The sequence below is a fragment of the Pseudonaja textilis genome, chromosome 1 (genome assembly GCF_049901715.1).
Source record: "Pseudonaja textilis isolate UNSWEBS1 chromosome 1, rPseTex1.2, whole genome shotgun sequence".
In the NCBI taxonomy this organism is placed as follows: Eukaryota; Metazoa; Chordata; class Lepidosauria; order Squamata; family Elapidae; genus Pseudonaja; species Pseudonaja textilis.
In genome coordinates this window covers 88,345,506-88,367,209 of record NC_141990.1, presented here as the reverse complement: position 1 = coordinate 88,367,209, position 21,704 = coordinate 88,345,506, and the positions used below count along the sequence as shown (strand labels likewise).

The window sequence follows — 21,704 nt, the reverse complement described above, 5'->3', positions numbered from 1 at the left end:
CAACACCTTTGGGCAAAAAGACATGTATTCTCCTTTGTCAAGCAATATCAGAAAAAAAAGTATTATTGACTAGTTCAAATGAAAGATTTCCTAATGAAGCTATAATTGATAGTCACACATGATACCTGTAATTACATGAAGTATTCTTTTGTTTTGCTTTGGGAAAAAAGAAAGCAAACCTTCAGGCTTTCAAGGTGTGTGTGTGTGTGTGTGTGAGAGAGAGAGAGAGTTCAAACACAAACCCTTCTACACTCAGTTATCCCTCCAGCTACAGATAAATTTTAGCATTCATCAAATCTCTTGCTTGTTGGATTCATATACAATCCCAACACACCTGCAGATTTCGGAAGCCCGTCCTGCTGGCTGGCTTCTTCTCCAGCCCATCTCCTGAGTGATTCATGCCAAAACACATGTTAAACCATCAAAATAGAGAACAATACGAAGCTGGTTATGGACTTTTCAAGTGAATGCTTCAGAAAACATTGGGCACCAGCAAAACCAGTCATGATGTCTTATATCACACTCCAGGTTTCTAATACCCTAGCAAGAAAGAAGGACTACAGGTAGTCCTTGAGTTATGACCGCCATTGAGCCCAAAATTTACACTGCTAAGCGAAACATTTGTTAAGTGAGTTTGTCCCATGTTACGACTTTTCTTGCCACAGTTGTTAAGTGAATCATTGCATTTGTTAAGTTAGTAGCATGGTTGTTCAGGGAGTCTGGATTTCCCATTGACTTTGCTTGTAGAAGGTTGCAAAATCTGATCACATGATCCTAGGATATACAATTGTCATAAATGTGAGTCAGTTGCCAAGCATCAGAACTTGGATCGCATGACCATGGGGATGCTGCAAGGCTTCCTCTTTCTACTCTACAAGGAACATAAAATTTGTTCTGACATTGATTCCTGAAAGCTAAATGCAATAAAACCTATTCTGCTTTAGACCATTTTAAACCGTAAATATGGGGGTTAATCCTTGTATAAATAAATACGACGGTGTCTCTATACCTATTCTAAGCATGACCATGGGGCTACTGCAATGGGTCTTAAGTGTGAAAAGCAGTCATAAGTCACTCGTTTCAGTGCTGTTGTAACTTTGAACAGTCACTAAATGAACTATTGTAAATTGAGGATTACCTCTACATTCTTTCCATTCTGGTAGATTTGGCTTCCAAATGCAAAACAAATGGCAGATTTGGGACCTTCTTTCTCCTGAGACTTTAGTTGAAAAGTTTCTTACATTTTGCCCTTTTTAAAGATCGGGGTGAAATTTCTCCCTCACCACTAGGATACTCTTATATCTCTTTGCTGCTATTATGCTAAATTGCTATCCAAACCAAGATCATATGATATAAATTACCAGTATGTATTTATGGGCAGCAAGGCTTATGGAGACAGCTTTGTATTTATTTATACAAGGATTAACCTCCATATTTAGGGTTTAAATGGCCCAAAGCAGAATTGGTTTTATTGCGTTTAGCTCTTTTCAGGAAATCAATGTCAGAACAAATTTTATGCCGCCTGAGTAGAAAGAGGAAGCATTATGATAGTGTGATTTAACATATTGTGCTAGTCTATGCTTTCCTTAATCATGTGTGTTGAGTAAGTCACGGTGGCTGGATTCAGACAACATGCTAGGCCGTACGATACTTTCTACAATCACACTAGCTCTGTTTCTACAAAACAGAAACTAAAAACAAATAAATAAAATATATTATGGCTAAGCTCAGTATGATGGCCAGTATCGTCTAACCCAGATGGGATTAGGGATGAATTTAAAATAAACTATAATGTAGGAATCTGTTTTTTGAGGTATTTCACAGCTATTAATCATGACCATCCTGAGGGAATCCAGCTTTATGTAGCTTGAGACTGTGGGGATCATTTGTTCCTTCAGTTCTTTAAGCACTGTGTTAAGCACCATTGATAAATAGATAAAAATAAATCATACTCTGTCTGCATATGGCAAAATGTACATAGTCTTTCGGAGATTGGTATCACATTATTGGTTTTTCTCTGCAACTGGATTTAATCCACATTGTTACCTGGGCTTCCCTATTGCTGTTATTTTTATTTTTTTTAGAACAATTCTACATTCAAGTTCTACCAGATGAACTACCTTACAATCTGTTATATCAGCAGGATTTGAGAGACATGCCAATATAAGAGATACATCGAAGAATCATCTAGATACATCAGCAGAACAACTAAGACAAAGAAGTGTTGTGGGCGGCATGGAAAGGCTCATATTATCTCAGGCTGTTTTAGTCCATGATTATGGTTCAACTCATGGAGCACTTTTTTAACCAAGCCAAGAACCAGTGCAAGGATCTTTTCCACCCATCAACTTCTGTGGCATTTGAACTCCTCCATTGGCAGGCACTCACAAGAGAAGTAAGGCTGGTCCTTAAGCACCTTGGAAAGCTCCAAATGAGGAATTTGTTCTATGAAAAACTTGAAATGCATCAAGTCCTTTCAGCTGACACTTTCCAAATTCCACTCCTTCTTTTCCTACCTCTAGGTCTGCTAGAGAATTTTTTTTATTTGTTTGTTTGAAGAAATTTCTGAGAAAACATTTACTTCTAAGGAACCCAGTCTTACATTGTGGCTCTCTGCAATGCGCTGCTGCTTAGCAATAGTACTATGTCCATTGCTTTGGAGGTTCTGAGATATTTTGAGTCAGAATTCAAAGAGGTGAAGAGGCCTTACAATGCTCCTAATGTCACCCTTTGCTCTTTTAGGTGTACACTTTCCACCTGGCCTGTGATATTCTCACCAGACTTTACCTTCCTTTCCCTGTGGAGTCACCCAGAAGGCTACAGAAGGGTATCTTGTGTTTTCGACAACTATGGTGGAGTAAAAGATACTTGATTCTTCAAGCAAACTAGGTTCCTTTATCTATTTTTACTAATAGATAAGAATTCAGAGTCATTTGGCTTCAAGGATCATATGTGCTTCAATGAACATATCCATTCCTAAAGGCAGCTTCATGCAATCCTTCCCAAATAAGAGTGAGTAAAGATTCTGATGCATATTCTATAACTCTGATATGGCTCACAAGAGTAAGATCATTTTCTTGCCATGTAATCACAGACAACACAAAATTACGAGGAAAGAAAGAAAAGCACAGAAGAAACCCGTTTGTAGAACTAACAGAGCACGATGGAAAGAACAGATATCAATGAAAACATCTTTTCATAGGCCTTGGATAACACTGACTGATTGCAGTCCAAATATATGTCAGTAAAATTTATTGTGACTATAATCTGAATAACACATAAAACACTAGCTAATTAACTACAGGCTTTTCAGAAAACAGACATTTTTATGTAAACCCAAACAGGAATGTTTCTGGTTTGTTTAAACAACTTGTTACAAAACCTGCTATGAGTTAATATAATGTTATAATAGTATGTGGTAGGAAATGGGAAGAAGGGCACATTGCTTAAGTCTGAAATAGATAAATTAAATACTGGGTGGGTGGACAGCTGGATGGATAGACAGACAGACAGAGTCTTGCATGCCACCTAGCCCAGTGCTGCCCATTCAAATAGATAGCACCTCTCCATCAGTTCCAAAACTTGGATCTCTTGGATTGTCAGTTCCAGAGATTCAACCTAGGACTTCCTGCATGAAAATTGTTACCACAGAATGATAATAGTGCTTAAATAAACATGAGTTTGTTCAAGTGTACTAAAAAATTTTAACTAAAGGCTATACTAGACAACAGGAAATAAGAAGGCTTAAATATAGTTTATCTACAAGTTTTAAAAGCTGTGGGAGTTGGTGAGTGGCAATGAGATTATGACATTTGTTCCATCAGAAGTGAGATGAAAGGAGAGAAAAGGAAAGTAACTTTTTCATGAAATAACTATAAAGTTGTAGCTTGTAAATGCAAGAGGCCCAATGTAATTAAAACAAAGCATTTTGAAGTCCCACAAGGTGGCTCAACAGAAAGTTCACTTTAAAAGTGTGTGTGTGTGTGTGTGTGTGTGTGTGTTTAGAGCCCATTTGCTTGTACTGTGAAGTTTTTGATACATCCCATGCCATTATCTCATCGGGTGAGCACTGAGGCTGATTGAAATTCCAAAACTTCAAAAGTTTTCCATGGACTGGATGAGTGTAATTATGCCAAGAGAGAATTCAAAGAAACAATTGAATGATTACTTTAGGTAGAAATAATGAGCTCACAGGATCCCAAAAATAACTGACCATAGTGCAGAAAACAAATGCAAAGCCAATCATGTGGAAATAGGTTTTAGGCTACGCAGAGATGCAAAAATCTAGGAAAAAAGAACTGGGCTTAAAGATGAATATCAAGAAACATCAATCTGCTATGACTTGCCAATATTTTTTAGCTAAGCTTACACTACTGAGGAAAGTGCAGTACTTGCTGTTTGAATATGTGAAGAAAAGGATTGTTAGGCATTTATTTGTTTCTTTATTAAATTTCTATGCTGGGCCCAAGAGTTGTTCATCAATGTCCATGAAAAGTAAAGAATGATTACACTGCACCTTTATCACCTGGGTCATCAATCCAAGAAAGTAGAAATAACAGAGTACTTAAAATTACTACTTAAAAGATAGAAAAACCTAAAGTATCAATTTTTAAGTTTTCTAACAGCATATATGAGTGCATTTTAGCACAAATTCATATATTTTAATAACATAGCACTTTATCTTCAGTCACCCTATAGAAGGAAATCAACTGCCATGTGTTTCCTCAAGACAAATGATAACAGCTTGGTGATAGACAAGGAAACAATCTATAGATAGATGCAAAAGGTCTAACAGATGATAGAGGACATTCTTGGAGGAAGAGGGTTAGAATCTGAACCTTCTATTTAAGGTTTCAGAATTTGATCAATACAAGTTGAATGTGGTTTTGCCAACTAGAACAATCTGAGGTAGAGTGCCTTCAACGGACCGAAGAACAAAATCCTGCAAATATGCAAAGCAAACTGTGCCATCAAGGGACTGTACAAAAATCGGAAAGTATCACTCCATAATATAGAAAGCCTTGAAATCACGTACACTTTGAGAACAAAAAAGGGGCTATCCTAGAGAAAACATGATAGACAGTCACCTCAGCTTTATTTTTTGATTAGCATTAACCAGATTACTGGATCTGCAACTCAAATCAGTTTGACTCCGTTAATATCAGGGTATTTTGTGGAATCAAATAGCTTTAGAAGGCAATAAGCAAAAGAATAGACTTGTCTTCATAATTCCATGTTTTATTTGAAAGGTGAAAGGGAGGAGCGATTTTCCACCTCCGAGGCAAAGGAAGGAAAGCCAGATGTAAAGGGTAAATATTAGTCCTAAATTGGCATCGTATTTGCTTTCTGTTCCAAGACTTACTTTAACTTTTTGGAACACTTTCATAAAAAAAACACTCAGTTTTCTGTTACTCTGTAACAATGGTATAGGTGTGTATATGTGTGTATTTGTATATGTGTGTGTATCTGAAAGATACACTCATATGATGGCACAAAACTGTAATTTCCCACTAGTTCAGGTCTTAACATGATTGGACTATTTGGGTGTTTAGACAAACATTGAAAATTACTTCCATCACTTTCTGATTTTTACCTCCTGGCTTCAGTCTTTGATTTATTGTCTACCTCTCAAATGTGACATTTTTGTGATATACCTTAATAGTTACCACACCCAATACCCTTATATTATTATTATTATTGCAACAGGAGTTCCCTTCCCCTGGACACATTTTCACTAAGCAGTGTGCTTACTGGAATGTAGTAGATAAAAAACTGGAGTACAGAAGTAATGAACTCTTTTGTGAAGAGATCTGTGAAGAAAGTATGTACATAAAGGACCTGAATCATAAAACCTGACAAAAATAATTAAGAAATTGGAGCATTTTCTTCCTAATGAAAGGTTACAGTAATTTTTTTTAATTTTGTTCAAGAAAAGAAAAGAATCCAAGGGGGATATTAGAAGGATCGTTAAGAATTGAGAAAGTAAATTCAAACACATGTACCATATCCATATTTGATACGAATGTGTTTTAGCTATGATTTGTGAATGCATTTTAATTGGATTCACAAATTTCCTTGGTCAAAATCATGCTGCATTACCGCTTAATATGACATGAGAATCCAATCAACTAAGGCATAACAGAAGAAAAATGCCTTTCAGTACAAGGCACACTTAATTTATGTAATTTATTGACATACCAGCATGATAACTGATGAATAACACCTGTAAAAGAAGGGTAGGGGTAGGTTCCTGGGAAGGATGAACAAAGAACTCCTGAGTCCATGTCCCAAAGGTGCTTTTTCAAAAGGCAGGGGTGCGTGTCAAAAATAGATACTCCCACAGGTCACCCAGGCATGAAGGCCATCCCAGTTGCCTAGCTAAAGCAAGCCTGTATCAAGGGGCAGCAATATAGGAAAATCCTGAAAGATTTCAGGATTTTACTCCAGTCTAGGCATCGAAGTAGCATCTTCCTTATTCAATGATCCAGACTGATTACCAGTAATCCTCAACTTACAACAGTTCATTGAGTGACCATTCAAAGTTACAATGGCATTGAAAAAAAGTGACTAATCACCATTTTCACACTTAACAACTATTGCAGCATTTCCATGGTCACGTGATCAATATTCAGACACTTGGCTACTGATTCATATTTATGACACAGAAAGTCATGTGAACAGTTTTTGTGACCTTCTGACAAGCAAACCCAATGGGGAAGCCAGGTTCACTTAACAGCCATGTTATTAACTTAAAGACTACAGTGATTCACTTAACAATTGTGGCAAAAAAAGTCATTAAAAACGGCAGAATTGACTTAAAAACCATCTCGCATAGCAACGTAAATTTTGGGCTCAGTTGTGGTCATAAGGATTGTCTGTACTTCATCTCATCTGTCATGTAACAAAAAGGTAGAAGGGAATCGAAGGTTTGCCATTCCTGTTATAAATATAGAAAAATAAATTCAGAGCAGAACAAAGCACAAGCTATTAATGTACAAATCCATGTGAAATTGTGGTGCCAGAACTGCTTATCACTCTTTTTTTCTCAAATTTTAATAAACCTTTTATCAGTAGATGGCTGTAACTTTTTAAAAGATTTATTGTGTGGATTATTAAACTCAAATAAAACATTCCACCATTGTGATCCATCACCTCCTTCCTTGCATGGATTAAAGGGTGCCTTACAGGTTTTACTTTTTTCAGTATCAGAAGAATGAGATATCACTTCTCTGGTTGATGCTCCTTGACATAGCTAGCGTGCTGACTGTGTGATATCTAACAAAAATAACTTCTAACATTATGCAGCCACATACTAGCATGACATCTGTTGTTGAGAGAAGGTGTTGAGCAATGCACACTCAGTTCAAAAAGTTCCTTTCCCTGTGAATGTTTTGACAAAAATAATGGCCTAGGGTATTTTCTGATGGTCCAGATTCTCTTGCCCTCATCTTTAGAAAATGTATACATTACATTCCTGGTTCTGAAACTGGTAGAAATTCCAGTACCAATAGGAATAAATATTCCAAATCATTCTTTCCTTGTACTTAAAATGAAGATATACACAGAAAATATAAACATGACAATTTAAAGCTCTTTCTTCAGTTGGTAGGTTTTGGAAACATATTCCAAATAGAATTTATTTTTTTAAAATGATTAACCAAATAAGTGGATACATATTCCAAACAGAATCCAATCAGGCAAAAGTTCTGTTTATGCCTACCTATTTTTCCTAAGTATTATTTTAGGTTATACTTACTCTGAACATAGTCCTAATTTTCTTGAAATTTTATTGCTTCAGCTCCACCAAATACTTTCTTCAATCTGTTCAGAACATTGTTTATTATGCTAGATCTTATATCTTTTATTGTAAAATTATTTCTCTTTTGGAGAAACATAATAAATTTAGATTACTCAAATACCTTAGAATCACACTAAAGTCATCACTAATAGTGGAGGTGGTAATAAACTTGAAAGAAATCTTCTCTTAATTTTTCTCCATCTTCCCCTGTCCCAATGTTTTTCCACCAATTCTATATAGCATACCCTATTTCAGTTATCTGAATTCTTTAAATTTTGCTCAAGTGAGGAAAGCTACATCTGTGAGTCAAGTTATATTATTATGGAACAGGATGAGCAACAGATTATCCTGCAGATGTGGCTGACTAAAACTATCATACCTCATCACTACTATGCTGTCTAAAATTAATGAGTGTTCAATAACATCTTGAAAGTTACTCATCATATATCATGCCACAAATAAGGTCTACTGATTTGATTATGTGCTTCCAAACTTTGAGGTATGTAAGAGTGCCCTAACTCTTGCTTCCTGGTCATCATACAAACTCTTAACTGGACTAATGAGGCTTCCCAGTGTACCCAAACTTTTAAGAACTCGCCAAAATTTGCTGTGGTCTGAACAGCCAAAAACCTTCCTACAGTTCAACAAAGGAAAACAAAATAGATGTCCTTTTGGAATTCATACATTGTTATTGAAATAACAAGTTGCTACATGAAGCAATGAGTTATCCTTCACTGAAGGTCTTCAGATAGACCATCCATCTGTCCAAGATATGCCAGTGGATCCTGCACCGAGCAGAGGTTTTGACCAATGACCTATAATGTTCTCATAACTATATGATACTATGAAATGAACAAACTTTTTCCAAAACAAGACATTCACCAGTCACCATGAACAATTATTCTTAAGTCTTCAAATAGACCAGACACCTTTTTCTTGAACTTCCCTATCATCTTGCAGGAAAAAAAAATGCATAGATTAGGTTCACTGAGAATATGAAACAATTTTTCCCAAAATTCTTCCCAGGTTTTTCCATTATCACTATTCATTAAAGCAAAACATGTAGCAACCTCATATGTAGATTTTCATTCACACTGATAACAACCTAGATTTCATAAGTTCATGCTTTCTGACATAAATGGTATTTATTTTACATTTACATCATAATTAAATTTACAGTTTTATGCATGTATTCATTGACTCCATTCTATAGGCTATCTAATAAATACTTCCCCTTTGTCTTGATTTCCCAAATGCACAATTTATCCCTCCATTGTATTCTATTAGTTCATGTCCTTTGTGGTCTGAAAATGGTGCTGAAATGACAGCATTTTATTTAGATCTACAAAAGGTTTAATTTGTTCTATTTGTTCATTTGATTGATTGTGATTTGGTTGATTAGTTGGTATGTATGTCTGTATGTGCGGATAGATAGATAGATGAGATAGATAGATAGATAGATAGATAGATAGATAGATAGATAGATAGATAGAATTATGATTTCCAATCTGCCTTCATTTGTCCTTATTTTCATATAAAAATGAATATATATGAATATATATATATATATGGATCTTTGGTTGTTCGGGTTTTCTCCCACGTAAGATTGCTTAGCCGATGAACAACACCAAAAAACCGAACTACACACTCTCACCAACGTACTAACAGCCAATGGATTCCAAAGAAAAAAGATTACCCACCTAATCCAAAAAGAAACCCCAACCAAAATCCAAGACAGAGAACAAGAAAACAGCAAAGCCCTCCTCCCATATATAAAAGGCACTACAGACAAAATCAGCAAGATCCTCCAAAAACACAACATTAAAACAGCATTCTGCACAAACAGAAAAATATCCACCATCCTAAGAAACCCCAAAGACAAAATCGAATTAGAAAACCAAGGAGTATACGAAATCCCCTGCACTGCCTGCCCCACCACATACATTGGACAAACTAACAGAAGAATAAGTGCACGCATTGAAGAACATAAGAACTCAATCAAAAAAGAAGAAACGACCTCTTCCCTGGTCCAACACCTCAAAGCCACAGGACATGAGATTGACTTTAAAAATACCAGAACTATCGCCAAAACCGAACACTTCAACAGCAGAATAATCAGAGAAGCCATAGAGATAGAAAAACGCCCACACAGCATGAACAAACGAGATGACACCTCCCGCCTTCCAGCCATTTGGAAACCCGCCCTCATGAACAGACGAGTACCCAACATGAAGAATGACACCAGACCCATACCCATGAGAGCCACACAAGATGCCACCACCACACCTCCATGTAGAAAACAGGCTCACACCCACTCAGAAGATGAGACACGACCACGGACCAGAAGCTGCACTGCAGCTGCATCACTACCCACTTCAAACCCCTCCGAGCCATACATGAAGCAAACCGACACCCACCATGAAGATGCAGCACAATCACGAACTCGAAGCCAAACAGCAAGATCACAGCTCACCAACTCAAATCCCTCAGCAACTAAGACTAACCTGAGCACAACCAAGCCCCCACCTGAACAGAACACGCCTCCAGCCAATCAGAACACGGCCAACCCCCCAACCAATCAGAACACAGCCAAGCCCCCACCCAATCAAGTCCCACCCCACTAGCAGTTAAAAGGAAGAAGCAGCTGCAATCTCACATCACTCTGAGAAGCACAGAGCCGAAGACAGAAGCCTGAAGATGATGAATGAGACTTCATCGAAACGTTGCCTAGATACTTCGAATCTTACGGGAGAAAACATACAATACCTAGAGAAAACAACACACACACACACAACAACCAAAGATCCATATATATATATATATATATATATGTTTGTTTGTTTGTTTGTTTGTTTGTTTGTTTTCTTAAGTTTTCGTGGCTACTTACATGTATGGTATTCAGCTTTGTTCGGGTATTTTCCCACGTCATTATAGTTGTGCTTTTAAAGTTGTAGCAACGTTTTGGCAGAATCTCATCTGCCATCATCAGGCTTCTGTATTGGGTTCGTCTGTGAGTCAGACTTTCACAGCCGTTTCTGTTTTAAATTTGGTGCTAGCCTACTGCTGTGCCAGAATGTTTTTTTCTTCATCCTGATTGGTTGGGAGTCTTGTCTGTGTTTATTGGTCTTGGAGTTTGCAAAACAGACAGAAGATATCAGAAACACCAATCAAGCAGAACACAGCAATTAACTGGCAGTTAAAAGGAAGAAGCAGCTGCAGGCTCACATTACTCCGAGAAGCACAAAGCCGAAGACACAAGCCTGAAGATGACGAATGAGATTTCGTCGAAACGTCGCCAAAATACTTCCAATTTTACACAGGAGAAAACCCGAATAACCAAAGATCTACATACAAATACCTGCGAAAACCTCAGAAAACATATATATATATATATATATATATATATATATATATATATATATATATATATATATATATATATATATATATGAAAACGAGGGAAAATACCCGAACAAAGCTGAATGCCATACATGTAAGTACCCGTGAAAACTTAAGAAAACATATATATAAATAAATAAAGACAAAAAAGGCAAATTGGAAATCAAAATTATAACTATCTATGTGTATATATATGCGTGTGTGTGTGTGTGTGTGTATGTGTGTGTGTAAAATTTGATATAATTTTGATTTCCAATTTGCCTTTATTTGTCTTTATTTTCTCAAATATATGTATAGAAAAAGAGAGCAACAGAAAGTGACACTGCATGACCAGACACCAAAAGTAAATTCAAGCAATTACCTAATGTTGTGATTGTCTACCAAATGCCTGAACATGTACTCTCTTATGTACCAAATAATGCAAATGCTCTGTCTGGGACTGCACCAGCCATGAGACAACAGTTCTACTTAATAAGTTCATCAGCCAGGAAGAAAACTATAGCTACACATTACAGTTTAATTGGAGCCAACTCTAGTTGAAGACCCTTTCTCCAAGCAAGGTTTTTAATGCTATTTTGACCATTATTTATATATGATTGCTGCAGGAAGCTTTGCAAAGATAAAAAAACAATGAAAGAAACAAATTAATAGAACCAGTACGGTAGCTCACGGTTAGCTTCTTCCCAAAAAGAAAAAAAAATGAAAACATTTTATATTTCTCAATAAAATATTGCTGTCTGAGAATAGAATAGGATCACATAATCCCTTAAACACCAAAAGGAAATTGTAAATAAAACATAGGATGGCCCTCAGGGTACTGGGAAGTATAGAGAAGATGGAAAAAGCAGATGGCATAGAATAAAGACTCCTGAGAATCTAAAAGTTTTGCCAACACAGGGTGCCAAAAAGTGCGGGTGGGGTGGGATTAGAAAATGTCTTTTTAGTAGGAGCTGGAAGGCAGGTGTGCATGTGTAAATCTCAAGCGAACGGGAGACTGATGCTGAAAATAAAATAGCTGTTACTCTGGCTTGTACTTGTCGATAATACAGTACATTCTCCTAATGAATGAATGGAGAAAGAAAGAAAAAAGGCTTTTAATGGGAATATTCCAAAAGAATGGCAGCAAAAAATGGGCAGTCCTTTGTAGACCTGAATATCAGTGGCTGTATGGCAAGATATGATTTCCAACACTTGAGAAACCTTCTGTTTCCTCAAGCAATTGCAGAGACACAGAGATAAACAGCCTCCTGAAAGAAACACGATGCCTACTTGGAGCAGACCACACATTGTATTGATACTTAAAAGGTCCAAAAATCTCGTCTCAATTATATAACTTTAAGAACAAATGATAGTTACTGTTTGGATTGTTCTTCCATTCACCCAAGAAACAGTCATTCCTATCAAAGCACTTCCTTGAAATTCTCGGAGCTATTTCCAAGAGTTAGCCAATCTTTGACCAGATGATCACCAGCTGCAGAGAAAGTAAGAAAGGAGAAAAGTGGCTCTCAATACACATGGCCTTTGCCCCTATAGTCCTAGGAAAGAGGCAATGGCAAAACCACTGCTGAAGATCCCTGCCAAGAAAAACTACAGGGACTTGTCCTGGCAGTCTCTGAGAACTTGGCATGATTGAACAGAAAGGTTTAAAAAAAAAAGAATGGCCAGATAGGAAATATAGCAGGCTACAATGTTAATGCCTGTAGCTAATTTAAAAGACCTAGGATTACTTCTCAATACATATTTATTCAATAACATTCAATATTTTAATTTTTTTTTTCCAGGGGCATTAGTGCTCCGATTTCAATAATATGGATAAAGGGTGACATTACTGAAAGAGAGGAGGTAAGATCCTTTTTTTAAAAAAATGTTCTTCTTTTCACCTCCTTTAGCTACCCAAGGATCCTGGAGAGCTAGGAGCTTTCACAGGCCTTGATACCATTCCTGCTTTATTCTAGGTCGATTTCCAGTAATATATACCAAGATCTTCTAGATGCTGATATGGTGTTTCTTAAGTGCCTCTCTCCCATTGCACGTACTGTAATACACCAAAAGTAGTTTTGAAAAATGAATAGTTTTGAGTAATTAAGTACTAAGGGCAAAACAAATGTGGCAGTGGTCCAAGAATGAGTAATTAGGCATTAACTAGAGGTCTATGCAGCAGTGGTGAGAAAAGAGATCTCATTTCCCTTTGCATCTGCAGAGAATCACCCAAGGGAACCCTCTTCACCTGTAAGCCAGATGGCCCCATCTCACAGGCACCCCCAACATGAGTGATGTTGAACTGACCATGCCCACCCTGGCCACATCCACCCCAGCCCCCCCCCGATGCAGACACCACCCTGATGCAGCCGTCAATGAAATTGAGTTTGACACCTCTGACATAGAGAATCCACCACACAGCCTAAATAATATATTCTGAGTTTGTTTTGTAGTTTTGTTTCCTGAGAAAGTGGATCAGGTTCTTAGCTCTCTTAGCACCACTCTCTGTCTGTTGGTTCCTTCCTGGCCTGTCTTACAGAAGGCTCTAAAGCCTCAGTCTTGCCAATGTTCATTACAGACAGAGTCTTCTAATGTCTTAAAGGAGATTGGTGAGGTGGCCTTGTTTAAGGAAATCTTTCAATCCTGAACATTTTAATATATTCCACGTTAGACTCTTTTGGTCAATAAGGAAGTGGTGCTTTTAATGAAACGGATTATAAGATCCTTTCCAGCAAATGCGACAATCCGGATTTGGCATAGAGGCAACCTTGATTGTCTGAAGGGATGATCGGTGCTGGAAAAGACACAGGAGAGCATTACCTTCCCTGGGTTCTGGTGCCGTTGACCACAGTAACTTGCAGGGAATTTTTAAGGTTGAAGTCATAGCTTTGTGGTGGCTTTTTGCAGGAGTTGGCTGCTGGGGGTTCACAGGAGTTAAGGAGAGTCCCTAGCTAAGATTCCATGCAGTTCAGAGAACCCCCAAATCCCACTCATGGCTGGTCCCGCCCACCCCGCCCAGGAGTCCCCACGTGGCCCATTTTGGATGCAGGTAAGTGCAGGGCCCATGCGGAGGCTCGGGGAGGGCAAAAAACGGGCCTCCCAGAAGTTTGGGAAGGCCAAAAATGGGCCCGTTTCCGGCTTTCAGAGAACCTCCAGAGCCCGGGGAGGCTGTTTTCACTCTCCCAGAGGCTCAAGGAAAGCCTCCAGAGCCCGGGGAGAGCAAAAACATGCCCCCGCCCCGCCATGGTGCAGGAGGCCGACTAGGCCATGCCCACCATGGCCACGCCCACCCAGCAACCAGGCAGAGAACCCTTTGCTAACATTTTTGAAGCCCACCCCTGGGTCTCTGACTCTCCTTCCAGAAACATCAAAGATAGCACTGTAGGTATTTGGCTTAGTTTTCTAGGAATTGTACCGAGGAATCCTACAGAGTTCTGTATTGTCTGCCCTGCTACCTAATTAGGGCCAATACATAGCAGAGTTTCACCCAAAGTTCTGCAATAGAACTTTCTTTAGAAATCCACACGCTCAGGAGCAAGCAGCAATGCCTCCAGGACATGGCTTGGCTAAAGAAGTTACTTTTACTGTAAATACAAAAAGATCTAACAATGAAGATTAACTACTAAAGAAGCAAGCAATTAACTGTCTTTTTAAAATAGGTCCAGCTAGGGTTTCAAACTTCACCTCATCCACTGATTCTTACACAGTAATGGACTTCTCGCCATTTATTTTGTACTATGTGGGAGTCACTTAGTCTGTCTGGTCTTCAGCTGTTTCCTTCTAGCCTCACATCAGATTCAGGCTGCAAAGATCTGTACAAATATTACAGAGCAGTACATATTTCAGTTGCCTTTATTTCTTTGCTGCTGTACACCTTTTTTGCAGCCCTGTTCTGATAACCCTAATTTAGTATCCATATGAAGCCTTTCAAAAGATTCATTCATGGATTTGGAGACAACTGTCACTTTCTCTCAGCTTAACCCACGTCACAGGGCTGTTGTTGAAAGGAAAAAAGGTGAAAGGGATATTAGATACATTTGCCATTTTGAATTATTTATAAAACTAATCAATACAGGATAAACATAAATAAATAAGCTGTCATCAACATGCTAATTGCACTCATTTTGCCTTTCTTTTGAACTCAGGATTGAAATTCTGCAGGGCCCTAAAAAGCTGAAAATGATTGCAAACAGGTATAATTTTTCCTGATTCCAGAGACTGGTCTTTGGAATTGGGAATACACCTGTTATGTTGGCTGCCAAAGATCAGACTGCTTATATTTTGACAGCAAAATTGCATTAGTTGGTGAGCAAAATCTTGGTTCTCTGATATGGGATTGTGGGCAGGGAACAGCTCAGTAGTAAGATTAACTTGGAAATAGCTGGCAGACCTTGTGTGATGTGATAATGCTAAAAGAGATTTTTTTTAATTCGTGCCTTTGTGTATAGTTGGCATGTTTCCATATTCATTCTTATTTTAAGAGATTTCACTATGTAGCTTTGCATTTAAAAAGACACCAGTTCTGTTGAGCAGTGGTCTGTAGTGAAACAATACTTCATTCTCTTTAGTTTTTAAGACACAAAATACAGTAATTATTCATTGCTGAATAATGAAACAAAAGTTAAATTTCTGTGAAACCATTTGAAAAATTTCAAAGCTGATAGATATTAATCTGTACTGTAGCTTCTAACAAGTCACTTTTTTTTTCCTTGGGACACTATTTCTGAGACTTTTTTGCTGCTTTCTTGTTGATTGGATCCTCACTGCCCCTTATAGCAGTGTTGGCAAACCTTTTCATCACTGAGTGCCAAAACGGGAGCACCAGAAACCAGAACAGGAGCTTCCCGGTGCTTACGCATGGGAGCGCCAGAAATCGGAAGAGTGGCAAGCAGAGCCTTCTCTCCGGGCAAGCCAGCCATCACCCTTCTGGTTTCTGGTGTGCGCGAAGACCAGCTGGCCGGCATGCATGTGCACCCTGGAACCCAGAAGAGCAACAGGCGACAGCTGGCGTGCCCGGAGGGATGGCTTTGCATGCCACTTGCGGCACTGGTGCCATAAGTTCACCATCACGGCCTTATAGCATCCATGAAGTGCACCTGAGACCTGCTATTGTACAATAGTAGTGTTAAATTGTACAACAGTGTTAGCAAAAATTGGAAAAAGCAATATCCAAGGTCTTAGTCCTCTTGAATATAAATAGTTCAAAGCAGAATGGTTATTATCCCAAGAGAAAGAAATATACATGAAAGAGTCCCCAGTCAGAATTTTGCATGTACTTTTAGATATAGCAGTTTCTATTCCTGAAAATATATGCTTTATTTTAAATAGAAAATCAGTTTTTGTTTTTTTTCAGCAATGGGAATTACAGATAGTCCTCCAACCATTCATTTAGTGAAGTTACAACAGCACTGAAAAAAGTGACTTACGACCATTTTTCACATTTACAACATTGCAGCATCCTCATAATCACATGATCAAATTTCAGACACTTTGCAACTGGTTCACATTTATGATGGTTTCAGTGTCCCTGGGGTCATGTGATCACCTTTTTTGACCTTCTGACAAGCTAAGTCAATGGGAAAACCAGATTCATTGGACAACCGGGTTACAGCAATGATTCACTTAACTGTAGCAAGGAAGGTCATAAAATGGGCCAAAGCTCAGTTTACAACTGTCTTGCTTAGTAACAGAAAATTTAAGCTTAATTGTGGTCATAGGTTGAGGACTACCTGGGCAAATAAAATATCCATATATATGTGTGTGATCCTCTTCCACGTTATGTTTTGTTTTGTTCTGTTCTGTTCTGTTATTTTCTCTTCCGTTTTATTATGCTTTTAGATATGACTACCACCCCAAACATTATCTATTAGTTCTTTATGTAGTCTTCAATTTGATGCATTTTTGCTAGACCATTCAGATAACAAGAAATATATTTCGCAAATCTTTAACAGATAATTCAATATCATATTTCCTGAACTGAATATTTCTGAATATGTTTCCCAGTTGGTGATCTTTCAGGATTTTGCCTTGAATTCAAAGCCAAATTACCTACCTAGAGATATACAACCCTGAAGCTTTCTATTTGCATTTCAGTGGAAAAATAGTGTTCTATGTACTGTGCATCATTTTTATCATGATGAGCATATCTAGCTCTCAAAAGAAAGCTATGAAACTCTGCTAGAGGAATTAGAAAACCTCACTGGGTTAATCTTGCTAGGATACTGTCAATAGATTAAGACTTCACAAGTCAGAACTGGTTGATTCATAATAACTGGAACAAGGGGAAGAATACTTGTCTTCTCATAGCTGTTTAACACTAACATTACCAAACCTGATTTTTTTTTTCTCAGCTCACTGTCCAGATATGACTCAGAAGACGAGTAAGATTCAAAAATGCAAAATCCAATTCTACTAATTGTGGCTTCTGCAGCCATTTTTGAAAAGGACAGCACTTTGTTCATTTCTAGACATCTAAACATCATAAAATGTGGCTATTTTAGGTCTGAAAATGGGATTAATTGGACACCTGCTAGCAGAATTCATTTTAATTAAACTGTATCACATTTCAGAACAAAGTTACTCTCATCAAGACATCTTTGACCATACACTCAATAAACATCAGCCTATTTTAAAGAAGAAGTTTATAGCATCATTAAAAAGCTCAAAGCTATATCCTGGTGTCAATATCATTTTTTGTGTGTGTAAATCACATTTCTTGTTTTTGCCTTTTCTGTAGAAAGAGAACTGGAATGAATGGAGTATCATGGCACTGTGTCATGCATCAAACATAGCAGTTGAGCATTTCTAACTCTAATTCTTTTAAGGAAGATTGTCTAGGGATTACAATATATTTTTTTTATAATCTGGAATCAGAACCAGCGCCAAATACACAGGAAATGTTTGCCCCAGTGACTGGAGGCAAATCCAGTAAAGGTAAAATGGATTTCTCATGTGCCATCAGCAGTTGGATTTGGTCTCAATCTTAGAGCAGTACCTAAACACTCAACAAATGTCTGTATCAGTATCAAAGACTTCCTTTGGGGATTTCAACACTCCTGCAGTTTTTCAGCATACAATACAATGGATCAAGTATTGCAAAGCTTAGGTCGTACAGTCTGCATCCTGGATAATACTTTTATCCCTGCTTGCTTTGTGGATGAACATTTAGCACTACTCAATAATGTGATAACCAGTGTTCTAATTTTCCAAGGGTTACTTTCTTCAAGAGGCAGTAGAGTACTTACCATACAATATTGGTTGGCATGACCTCAATCTTACCGAAAATATGGCGGATGCAGCGCAGTGGTGAATACATTTTCACCTATTTATTTCAGACTTTTTAAATTACCATGGACAAATTTTGTCATCCTAGTCTCATTTCTGCAACCACTGCATGAACTGTTGCAGGAAACCGTCCAATGGAAATGGACAACAAAATGTGAAAATGCTTATCAGATAGCAAACCACGTAGCTTGCATATAATGACCTAAATAAACTATTGAGGTCAGCATGATATGCCTCCACAAATGATGCTGAAACTGTTATTTCACATTTCATGGTTGATGACGAAGAGCATTCTATTGCTTTTGCATCAAGAATACTATCTTCAGTGCCATTACGTCCCCAAATTAAGAGAGGTACTTGCCATTATTTCTGGGATGAAATATTCATGGTCATCATCATTATCATCATCATCATTATCTGTTTGATTAGTCTTCATCTTTTAAGCAACACCCAGATTCACTGTTGTAGGCGGGGAGATATGGAAACTGTTTCAACAAACAAATAAATATTTTAATATAAATAAAGGGGATTATTTTAAAAAATACTTATATGGAAGAACTACTATTCATTGTAAAGATGTTTCATCTGCAACTACTCAGGTGACATTTTGGCAAAAGTATGGGGTTGTATTTTCAGTGCTGGCCTAGCTATTTTATATTTGATCAAATGAGGAAATCTTTATTTTGAGATAAATTTTCCATAGAACAGAGCTGCATACTCCGGTAAACTGGTGGCTATACCACCAAAAATACAACAAAAATTCTTAGATGAGCTTCCTGATGGACCACCAGTTACCAATAAAATGAGGACACAAGCCTATCATTCCTTAGTGGGTCTGAGCTAGGTCAAGAATTTGTACATCACTATACTATTTGTTATTCAATATAAGTCAATCCCTGCAGTACCTCTTTGCCCGTGGATAGCATCAAAATGGGAAAGAATCCACATAGATTTTCATTGATGGGATTCAAAATTTTTTACTACCGGTTCTGTGGGCATGGTTTGGTGGGCGTGGCATGGCATGGCATGGCATGGCTTGGTGGGCATGGCTTGTGGGCATGGCAGGGGAGGGATACTGTAAAATCCCTATTTCCTTCCCACTCCTGGGGAAAGGTTACTGCAAAATTCCATTCCCTCCCCACCCCACTAGCCTGCTTTCCAGCTCCGTTCTCCTGTGCAGGGCAACATAAGAAGACCCAGCCAATCAGCTGGGACTCGGGAGGCAGAGAAGAGATGGAGGCGGGGCCAGTCAGAGGTGGTATTTGCCAGTTCTCCAAACTACTCAAAATTTCCGCTACCTGTTCTCCAGAACTGGTCAGAACCTGTTGAATACCACCTCCGATTAGGCTGAAATAAGCAGACAAACCTTCTATGTTGTCAAATGTTGTTATTCCAAGTGTGGGAGTTAATAGAAGTACTGCCTACTATTAGTATTCATGCTGCTGCTTCTTGCTGAGAAATCCTTGTATGGTTCAGCAGCCAAAATGTATGGGCTATTTAGCCATGACAATGACACTTTGTCCGGGGTGCACCATGAAGAGGCTAGACTACATAGCACCCCTTAAGAAAAAAACATGGATAAAATAAAAACCAGGGACAATATATTCATATTAATATATATGGTGACATTTATTAATATTGTAAATATGGACACTCACTTGCTGACGGCTGTGCTCACTGTTTTATAGTTCATACTTAAAACCAGCAGTAGATGGCCCACTTTTCACATATTGAAGATTATAGTGAAATCTACTTAACACTTTAAGGAAAAGAAACACATACAAAGCTTTCATCAAACACAGATGTTAGCAAATACATGCTTGTGAGGACAAGTGATTAGGAAAATGGGTAATAAGTAGTTAAGAGGGATACCAAAGCCCGGATAGTCTAGGCTATAACATCACTACATAAATAAAGTAACAAGGGTGGGAACACAAAATTGTTAACCTAGAAATGTTTATTCCGCTGGGTGGATGGGAACTGTAGTCTAATACACCTGGAGATTATTAGAATGGAAAAGGCTAATTTAACTTCCTTTTTAAAGCCTTATTTTCCAATTAACTCAAAATTCTTGGCTGTTTTAAAAAGGGTTTTGGAAGATTCTTCAAAATAATAATGTTGTGGTCAGGCAGGCAGTGACAGGCGTTAGTAACTTTTAGCTCCCCTATAATATTTTAATCCCAATAACCATTTAATTGCCTCATAAATAAATGAACAGAAACAGTTGGTTACATAGATTATTTTATTATTTATTGAAATTTATTAGGCACTCAATGCCAGTAGGTGGTGTACAACCCTGGAAAATCCATAAAAACAATGGACAAAATCCAAATGCACAGCCAAAACTAAAACAATCTTATAAACAACACTAATCAAACAAAACAGAGGCACAGATATATAGTACTATAATACATTAATATATCAACCCCAGGTCTATGACCAAAGCCAGATTTTAGGAACTTTCTAGAACCTAAGAATAAGAATGTGATTTCAAAGAGTGATGACCATGACAGAGAAAGCACTAGATGACAATATTTAATACATACCCTATTAGTGCATACCTCTGCCTGGATATATGGGAGAACAGAAGTGATTGGAGATAAATGGTCGCTCAGATATCCAGGCTTTATGCCATACAGGGCTTCATAAATAATAACCAGCACTTTGAACTTCATTCAGAACCTGACTGGCAACCAGTGCAGCTCACGCAGCAGTAATGTCATATGGGCATAACAAAAGGTACTACTCCACTGCATTTTGAACCAGCTATAGCTTCTGGGTAGACCTTAAAGTCAGTTCCATGTAGAGCATATATCATTGCAATAATTCAATAGTGAGGTAAAACACACACACCATCAACACTGGCTGGGAACAACTTCTAAAGAAGAATGTGAACCACTAGGGCACAATGTCTCCCACTCCTAACCCAGTAACCAGCCTAGAACGATAGTATGGTAAAGAATATCAAAATTCACTGGGAGATCAAAAAGCAGCAGGATGAACATGTCATCATGGTGGAGATGGCTTATTCGGCTAGTGTTCTGCCGCCCTCTTAACCCATTAACCGAACAGTTACTCTTAGTAGCGATGTGATGACGGAAAATGGAATACATCAGCTAAAAATTAGAAATCAGTGGACTACCCTAACATTCAATTAGATTAAAAATTTTCTGGCCAAAATAAAATATCTAGAATTTCACTCTCATTAGGCCAAATTATGTATGTCTGACATCCCCCCCACCCC

General features: G+C 37.9%; 1 long non-coding RNA gene across 1 annotated transcript in view; it reads left to right on the top strand.

The window, feature by feature from the left end:
• LOC113439611 (uncharacterized) overlaps positions 1 to 17,661 on the top strand; it is a 37,948-nt gene extending 20,287 nt beyond the window's left edge. The window contains exon 3 of the long non-coding RNA XR_015744964.1: positions 17,527 to 17,661. This is a non-coding gene — a long non-coding RNA (uncharacterized LOC113439611). The remainder of the gene's footprint in view (positions 1 to 17,526) is intronic.
• The last annotated feature ends 4,043 nt before the right edge of the window (positions 17,662 to 21,704 follow it).